This window comes from Hypanus sabinus, chromosome 24 (assembly GCF_030144855.1).
Source record: "Hypanus sabinus isolate sHypSab1 chromosome 24, sHypSab1.hap1, whole genome shotgun sequence".
Taxonomy (NCBI): domain Eukaryota; kingdom Metazoa; phylum Chordata; class Chondrichthyes; order Myliobatiformes; family Dasyatidae; genus Hypanus; species Hypanus sabinus.
Window position 1 is genome coordinate 35,288,854 of NC_082729.1, and position 9,739 is coordinate 35,298,592.

The following is a 9,739-nucleotide window of genomic DNA, read 5'->3' on the forward strand; positions in this document are numbered from 1 at the left end:
CGGTAAGAGGCAGTGTTGGGGGAATTTGGTGCCACAGTCCCTGTTCTTTTCTGCGAGTGATGGTTCAAAACGTTATGTGTAGGGGAACTTTGGTTGTTATTGTGGCTGTTTTTTACTGCGGACGGAGGGGGATTTTGGCGACTGTGAGTTTTGTTTCTTTTCTTTTTCGTGCCGGTTGGGCTGGGGGAGTTGATGCATTTTCTTTCATCAACAACCATGGTCTTTCTGAATTTAATGGCTGTCTGGAGTAGACAAATATCAAAGTCGTATCATAGATGCGCACTCTTACAATAAAAATGAACATTTGAACTCACCAGATTTATTAACGTTCCATAAATGCGACCTCGCTATTTTTACATAATATTTATTGACTTTGTCATTTATAGAATTTTTATGACATTCGCAAAGTAGCGCTACCAGACAACACATGTCACGCCAGCTATATAATGCAGTGATAATTAGACAAATAAGGCTTATACTGAGTCAATACCCACCATTGAAATTCCCTATGTCAACAAGTCACGTTGCAATTTCAAGCAGGGGGCGACCTCTGCTATTCACCCTGGGATTGATCACCGAGGAAAAGGGCGGGGCCACATACACCTGAAGCCCCACCCACCCCGCACCCCTTTATAAAGCACTTGGCTTGTTCCTGCAGTCTGACCCTCCTCTCCTCGGTGACAGGTCTCAACATCACCCCTCCGCCCAATGGTATCGCCCGGCCCCGCGCCGTTCCACCCCCACCGCTCCCGCTCAGTGGTCGCGCCCGCGCTTCCTACCCAAACATGGCGGCGGGAGGCGGTTGCCAACGGCGACAACCGGCTGCACTTGTATCCTTTGGTGGATGGACTTCGACCGCATGCGTCGGGACGACGGAAGAACTGAAGGAATTTAGGACTAGGGCGGGTTAAAGGCCGAGCCACCCCGACAGGAAATCAGGTGCTGGTGGGAGATGCAGTGTTTTTGTACGGCGCGCATGCGCTTCGCTTGGAGCCTGCTGGGGAATGTAGTCTTATTGGCTTTTCTCTGTTGCTGACTCTTTTGAGCACCAGATGAAGATTTCATTTCTGCACACACGTTGCCGCGGAGGCTCCTGAACAATGTGGTCTAAACTGGGATATTGCTTACAGGGTATGCGCTCCGTTGCGAAAGATCTTGGGGAATGTGTATTTTAAGGACTTTCAGGAGCAGATGCGCTGTCGATCATGAGCGCCTTGTGTCTGTGCTGCAGCCTGCTGGGAGTTGTAGTTTCTGTTTTTTAGATTCTTTTTATTGCTACATAATCTTATACAACTATAGAATAATAAAAAATTTCAAAAAAATTAATATGTATGCAATTAATAGAGCTGAAGAAAAAAATCATAATATATAAAAATGAAAATAAGATTGATATATAGAAAAAGAAGGAAAAAACCCCATCTAACTGAGAAAAAAAACCCACTAACTACAAAAAAAACCGTTCGGAATCAACCCCCGGAAGCAATACGTTTAATCATCATCTAGATATGTAGAAAAAATTCATCAACTGCCAATTCACATTTTTTAAAAAGATAATAAAAAATTGGAATGAAACCATATAGAATAATTCAAATTAAATAGTAATATTTGGCAAAAGAACCCCATCTTCTCTCAAAATCAAATCGAAGTTCAAAAGTTCTATTTCTAATTTTTTCCAAGCTGAGACATAACATTACTTGAGAAAACCGTTCAATTAATGTCGGGGAAGAGTTATCTTTCCATTATAATAAAATAGCCCTTCTTGCCAACAATGTAACAAATGCAATTACATGTTGATCTGAATATGAAATACCCTGAATATGATGTGTAACTATTCCAAATTGAACAGTTAGTCTATTAGGTTGTAAATTAATTTTCAAAGCTTTAGAGATTGTAGAAAATAAAGATTTCCAAAACAGTTTTAATGAACAACATGACCAGAACTTGTGTGACAAATTAGCTACTTCAGTTTTACATCTATCACAATAATTATCTACACTAGGAAATATTTTAGATAATCTCTCCTTTGTTAAATAATAACAATGGACAATTTTAAATTGATAGCCAGTGATTGGCACATATAGAAGAATTTACATTTTTCAAAATTCAAACTGAATCTTCATTCACAAAGGTCATATTAAGTTCTCTCTCCCAATCTTGTTTAATCTTTAGTGATAGGTCCTCTTTTTGTAACAAGAGTAAATTATAAATTCTGCTAATGGAACCTTTCACTAAGCGATTCAATTTCAAAATGGTATCCAACAAATCCGATACTTGTAAGTATGGAAACTTAGGTAAATATTGTAAAAAAAGGTCTAACCTGAAAATATTGCAAAAAAATCTGTATGAGCGAGAGAGTATTTATTAACTAACTCTTCAAAAGACATCAATCGACCATTATAAAATAAATCTGTAAAAAAACGAATCCCTTTATTTTTCCGTAGGAGAAAAATGGGGTTGGTTATTGAAGGTTTAAATGAAAAGTTTCGATATAAAAAACTAGACAACTTAAATTGTTTAAAATTTTAAAAATTACAAAACTGAATCCAAATCCGTAAAGATTGTTTAATAACCGGGTAAAAATTTAAATTTGGAATTTTAGAGAGCTGTAAAGGTAATGGAGCTCCTAATATTGAAGTGAAATGAAATTGTTTAACAGCTTTTAATTCCAAATCAAACCAAAGTGGTTTTTGGCTGTTATCGAGCCAGTATAACCAAAAGCATAATTGTCTAACATTTACAGCCCAATAATACAGTCTTAAATTAGGAAGTGTAAGTCCACCATTTTTTTGGGGTTTTTGGAAATGGTACTTATTAATTCTTGGTCTTTTATTGTTCCAAATAAAGGAAGAAATAAGAGAGTCAGTTTGATCAAAAAAATTTTAGTTAAAAAGATAGGTATATTTTGGAAAATATATAAAAATCTAGGTAAAATCATCATTTTCACAGCATGGATACGACCTATTAAAGAGTAAGTGGATTCCATCTAGAATATAGTTGTTTCATGGAGTCTACTAGAGGAACTATATTAGCTTTATAAAGATCTTTTTTTTTAGTAATTATAATACCTAAATATCTAAATGTATTAACAATTCTAAAAGGAATATCATTATATGTACTAACAGGAGCATTTAATGGAAACAATTCACTTTTATTCAAATTAAGTTTATATCCTGAAAATTTTCCAAAATCTTTAAGTATTTCCAAAAGATTAGGAACTGATTCCTCAAGATTCAAAATAAAAATCTAAAAATCATCTGCATAAAGAGAAATCTTGTAATTTTGTTGTAGTTTCTCAATGTTGCAAGTGTTTCAATCATTTTTTGTAAGTTAAACCAGAAATGCCCAGTAATCCTTCAAAATTCCATTTCATTTCTGTGCAGATCTAAGAAGGCCAGTATATGTTCCCCATCGCTAATTGTCCTTCAAAAAAGATCGGGGTCATGCCACACCCTTTAATCGACAGTCTGATGAAACGGGCTGCAGGGTTCAGAGCCAGTGACGGTGAGCGATGTGATTTAGCTGGGCCGTGATCAACTGGCAGAGCAGACTCGATGGGCCGAATGACCTGATTCTCCTGTGCTTTACAGGCTTATAGATTTGGGAGAGCAGGAGAGGCACCAGGGTTAGGAGGAGATGTAGTCGAAGTTGCCCGGGCGAGGAAACGATGTGAACTCTGCAGACACACGCTATCCGCCAGTGGTGAAGAGAGATGTCTGGGGGCACGGATGGGATGCCAAACGAGGACTGGATGGTGTTGGCCTTCTGTACAGTTGTCGGACCTTGGCAGGTGGGGATTGTCCTGTCACACTCCTGAGCTGTAGATCACGGAGAAGGGAATGTAGTGATGTGGAATGCAGAGTCTAACTCCAGCCAGGGAAGTTAACATCACACTCCTGACCGGTGGGAAGGCCCGGGAGGTGAGTCACCCACATCAGGACTCCACCCCCTCCACAACCATCCTGCTTCTGCGCTGGCAAGGAGCTTCCAGTCAGCTTCCAGCACACGGCGTGAGCGGCGTGGGGTGGGGGCACAGGAACACGGCCCCGTTGCCCTCGCCATTTTTTTTGTAATTTATTTTTTATTGAAGTTCATCATCAAACAAACATTTCCATAAGAGGTATTTCAGGTACTGTACATATATATCATATAATCATATATGTCACAAATCTCCACATAATATTTATCTTAGAGGAAACAAAGAACAAGCGACAGGAGAAAACTATGTTCAAGTGGGGAGTGATCTTTTTTTACAACATATTCATTGATTTGTGAGGATAAAATCGGGCCTATGAGGCATTATGTAGTTAAATCATTTTCCCAGTATGAATTAAATTGTTCCAACTTATGATTAACAGATGCTGTTATCTTCTCCATGTTGTAAACATCCATTGTAATTTCCATCCATGTATTTAAGGTTGGGCTCTCCTGTGATAACCATTTCCTAGTAAGAGTCTTTTTTACCAGTCACCAACAGTATATTCATTAAATATTTATCTCTTTACAACCATTCTTGAGGTATATATCCAAAATATATGGTCTTACTCTCTAAAGGTATTTCACATCTAAAGATGTCTTGTAGGGCATTGTGTATCCCACTCCAATAGTCTTTGATAACGGTGCATTCCCAGAAAATATGATAATGATTTGCATTTTGATTTCCACAATTTCTCCAGCAAACAGGGATATTACTATCATAATGGGATTTCTGAGAGGGTGTAATAAAATATCTTAATAAGTTTTTCCATCCGAACTCCCTCCATTTCTGTGAACTGGTACACTTCTATTGATACCTCCATATTGTTGTCCATTCTTCCTCAGATATAATTATCCCTCCTTCCTTCTCCCATTTTGTTTTAATGTATGAAGTCGAATATATTTTAAGATTTGACAAACCCTTATACATGCTTGAAATTATTCTACCACCGTTATTTGAATTATACACTTTTCTAAATAGCTCTATCAAGCATGTACTTGCCTTGGTTACATTTTTAACTGTCCTATTAACATATTGTCACAAACCCTTATACATACTTGAAATTATTCTACCACCGTTATTTGAATTATATACTTTTCTAAATAGCTCTATCAAGCATGTACTTGCCTTGGTTACATTTTTAACCATCCTATTAACATATTGTCACATCTGTAAATACCAATAAAAATATTGTTTTTCTAATGTGTTTCTCTTTAAGCATCTGAAAACTGAACAGTGTTCCTTCTTTTATTCTTTTGCAAAGAACTGTTGTTCCTTTAGCTGTCCAGTCCTTAAATCTAGCATCCAATTTATTTGGCGTGAAATCCGAGTCATGAATGCCATTTAAGAATTGCAATGTCTCCCTCTAGTTTATATTCTTTCATAATAGTTTTCCATATTTTAAGAGTCCATTTCACCTATGGGTTATCAATAGTATTTATGTACCTTTGTAGGTTGTTATCAGCCAAAATTGCCTGTATAGGGATGGGAAGTACCCGCTCCTCAATGTTTTACCATTGAGCGTCATATGATAGGATACACCAACATATCACAGCTCTCAACCGTGCTGCAAAATAATGATCTCTAGGAGAAGGTAGGCCCCATCCCCCCTTTTCCTTGGCTAATTGCAAAGTTTTGAGACGAACTCTAGGCCTTTTACCTTGCCAAATATATCTTGATGATATTTTGTTCCATTCATTGAATTGATTTTGATTAATCTCTATTGGTAGGGTTTGAAAGAGATATAACAGCCTGGGCAGTATATTCATTTTAATAGATTCAATTCTTGAACTGAAACTAAAAAAAGGAATTATGTTCCATCTTGTTATATCTTCCTTAATTATATATATATATATATGAGGCTGATAATTCCATTCTGATAATTTTGCCAAATCTTTTGGCATAATTATGCCCAAATATTTGAAAGTCTCTGTTTGCCATGCCCAGGGATATCTACTTTCAATTTCTCTTTGTGGGCTATAGTTATATGAATGTAATTGGGTTTTATCTATGCTGATCTTGTATCCTGATAATTGACCATATTGACCAAAGGATTGTATCAATTCAGGTAAAGAGTATATTGGGTGCACTAGATAGATCAGAATGTCATCTGCGTAATAAGCCAATATTTTATGCTCTGCCCCTTTAATAGTAATTCCCCTGATACCTTTGTTTTGTCTGATGTATTGAGCTAATGGTTCCAGATGTAATGCTCAGAGTAGTGGTGACCATGCACAATCCTGTCTCGTGCCCCTTTCTACGGTAAGACTATTTGACAAGGTTCCACATGGAAGGTTAGTTAGAAAGGTTCTATCATTAGGTATTAATATTCAAGTAGTAAAATGGATTCAACAGTGGCTGGATGGGAGATGCCAGAGAGTAGTGGTGGATAATTGTTTGTCAGGTTGGAGGCCAGTGACTAGTGGTGTGTCTCAGGGATCTGTACTGGGTCCAATGTTTATCATATACATTGATGATCTGGATGATGGGGTGATAAATTGGATTAGTAAGTATGCAGATGATACTAAGATAGGTGGCGTTGTGGATAATGAAGTAGGTTTTCAAAGCTTGCGGAGAGATTTAGACCAGTTAGAAGAGTTGGCTGAAAGATGGCAGATGGAGTTTAATGCTGATAAGTGTGGGGTGCTACATTTTGGTCGGAATAATCCGAATAGGATATACATGGTAAATGGTAGGGCATTGAAGAATGCAGTAGAACAGAGTGATCTAGGAAAAATGGTGCATAGCTCCCTGAAGGTGGAATCTCATGTGGATAGGGTGGGGAAGAAAACTTTTGGTATGCTGACCTTTATAAATCAGAGCATTGAGTAACGGAGTTGAGATGTAATGTTAAAATTTTACAAGGCATTGGTGAGGCCAAATTTGGAGTATTGTGTACAGTTCTGGTCACCAACTTATAGGAAAGATATCAACAAAATAGAAAGAGTACAGAGGAGATTTACTAGAATGTTACCTAGGTTTCAGAACCTAAGTTACAGGGAAAGGTTGAACAAGTTAGGTCTTTATTCTTTGGAGCGTAGAAGGTTGAGGGAGGACTTGATAGAGGTATTTAAAATTATGAGGGAGTTAGATAGAGTTGACGTGGATAGGCTTTTTCCATTGAGAGTAGGGGAAATTCAAACAAGAGGACATGAGTTGAGAGTTGGGGGCAAAAGTTTAGGGGTAACATGAGGGGGAACTTCTTTACTCAGAGAGTGGTAGCGGTGTGGAATGAGCTTCCTTTAGAAGTGGTCAAGGCAGGTTCAATATTGTCATTTTTTTTTAAATTGGATAGGTATATGGACAGGAAAGGAATGGAGGGTTATGGGCTGAATGTAGGTCGGTGGGACTAGGTGCGAGTAAGCATTCAGCACGGACTACAAGGGCCGAGATGGCCTGTTTCCGTGCTGTAATTGTTATATGGTTATATGATAAATATCCATTAATTTTAATCCTAGCAGTAGGATTGTCATATCGTGCCTATATTGTTTTAATAATTGTGTCATGGAAACCAAATCTATGTAAAACTCTGTAAAGAAAATTCTAATTAACTGAATCAAATGCTTTTCAGCGTCCACGCTTATCACTATTGCTTCAATTTTATTTTTTTGTACATCATCCGTAATGTGAAGTGTCCTTCGTGTATTGTCTTGTGTTTGACGTTGCTGTATAAAATCTGTCTGATAATTACGTATCAGTATGGGTAGAAACTCTTCTAATCATTTGACCATGATGGAGGTAAATAATCAATAATCTACATTAAGAATGGATATTGGTCTAAATGACCCACATTCCATTTTATCCTTGCCTTCTTTCAGTATAGCTGAGATTATCGCTTCCTTCCAGCTGGGTGGTATTTGTGCCTTTTTAGAGCCCAGTTCAGTGTGGGGAGTAAAACAGGAATTAACTCATTTTTGAATGCTTTGTACCACTCTACCGTATACCCATCTGATCCTGGTGACTTGCTTAATTTAAGCCTACTAATTGAAGCTTTTACTTCAGCTTCAGTTATGTCACCAGTCATCATTCTATTTTGTTCTTTGTTTAAAGTGGGTAACTCTAGAGAATTCAGGAAGGTGTCAATTTGGGTTATGCTTCCCCCTGGAACTTTGGAATATAGAGTTTTGTAAAAATACTTAAAAAGCTTCTTGAATTTCACTTAGCTTTTTTTATCATTTTTGTTCTTGGATTCCTAATTCTATGCATTGTATTTTCTGCTATTTTTTTTTCAGTTTCCACGCCAATATTTTCATAAACTTAGATCTACGTCCATAATGTCTCTGTTTCAGAAACATTAAATTTTTCCTGATTTCTTGAGTAGCCAAACTATTTATTTCATTCCTCATTTTTTAAATTCCCTCTAATGTATCCTGTAACAAATTTAATTTGTGTTTTTTTTCTAGTTCCTTCAGCCTATTTTGTAATTCCTCTAATATTTTATTCCTTATTTTTTTCTTATATGAAGATATTGCTATAATTTTCCCACTTATAACAGCCTTCAGAGTATCCCATAGAATGGGAAGTGAAACCTGTCCAATATCATTGTATTCTAAGTAAAGACCAATTTATTTTTTAATTTGTTCCTTCAAGTAGGGATCATTGAGTAGACTTGAATTTAGTTTCCAAATAGGTTGGAAGCTCAAAATCAACAGATAAATATATAAGTGCATGAACAGTTACATCTATTGGCCCAATTCTACAGGTGTTTATTTTGTCTTTGTCTTTTCCAAATGTATATACAGAATGGGGGGCAGAATAATGAGTGTAATCCCTTCTGCCAGGGTAAAGGTTCCTCCATATATCAATTAGAACAACATCCTCAAAGAGTGTATTAACTTACTTATGTAAGGATTTTGTTTCATAGCTGTTTCTATTAGAAGAGTCTAACTTTGGTTGTAATTGTAAATTTAAGTCTTCCCCACATATCAGGAGATCTTCTGTTTCTGTTACCATAATATTAGTAATTTTCTGAAAGAAACCAATATCACTTCCTGTGGGTGCGTATATATTCAATAAAGTAACTGTATTTCTGTCTATATTCCCCCTTTCCAGAATATATCTGTCCTTATCTCCCATTTTGAATACTTTTTTCAAAATTTAGCTTGTTTATACTACATGGGCTTGTTCTTTTTTCATTTTGGATAGAATTCTACTACGTTTGATTGGATTTAATAGCCCATTGACATTAAAAGAAATGAATTTTACTTTGTCCTTAGCCATGTGTATTTGTCTGTCAATATATCATTGAAATTTGCAGAATAAAGCTTAATCGATCTACTCCCTGAACAATTAAGAACCAAGAAACACAAATAATAATTTTTTTTTTAAAGGCAACAAAGGTGTGATTCCAAGGCTGAGGTCTCTAGTAGATGACCCTGCATTGAGCTAGAGAAAATGTCTAGCTGTGGGGGAATAGCCCCTCTTACCTGTGAGTTCAGGGCCCCCATTGAAGTATTCATAAAAGTAAGTGAACAAATCTATATCCATTACACAGAAAAGATTTCCCTGTGTATTCCTCCCATAGATATATATATATATTCTCTTTTAGGTGGGGTAAAAGGAGTGAATGAATGAATAAAAAAGAAAAATTGAGTAATATAAAATCCACATTATAATAAGTATTTCTCGAGATGGGTATATCACCATCTATTTTTGCTTCTGTTTAACTTTCAAGTTAAGAATTATAAAGATAAATCTGTTAACTGTATGTGGTGTACTGTCTGTTGTTTCATGGCACTCGTTTGTAACAGGGTAACGAATTACACA

General features: G+C 36.5%; 1 long non-coding RNA gene across 1 annotated transcript; it reads left to right on the forward strand.

Annotated features, from left to right (window-relative positions):
- Window positions 1-440: 440 nt before the first annotated feature.
- Window positions 441-5,655, forward strand: LOC132380785 (uncharacterized). Its single transcript, XR_009507859.1, has 3 exons — window positions 441-1,131; window positions 3,381-3,501; window positions 3,588-5,655. It is a non-coding gene; the product is annotated as an uncharacterized LOC132380785 (long non-coding RNA).
- The last annotated feature ends 4,084 nt before the right edge of the window (window positions 5,656-9,739 follow it).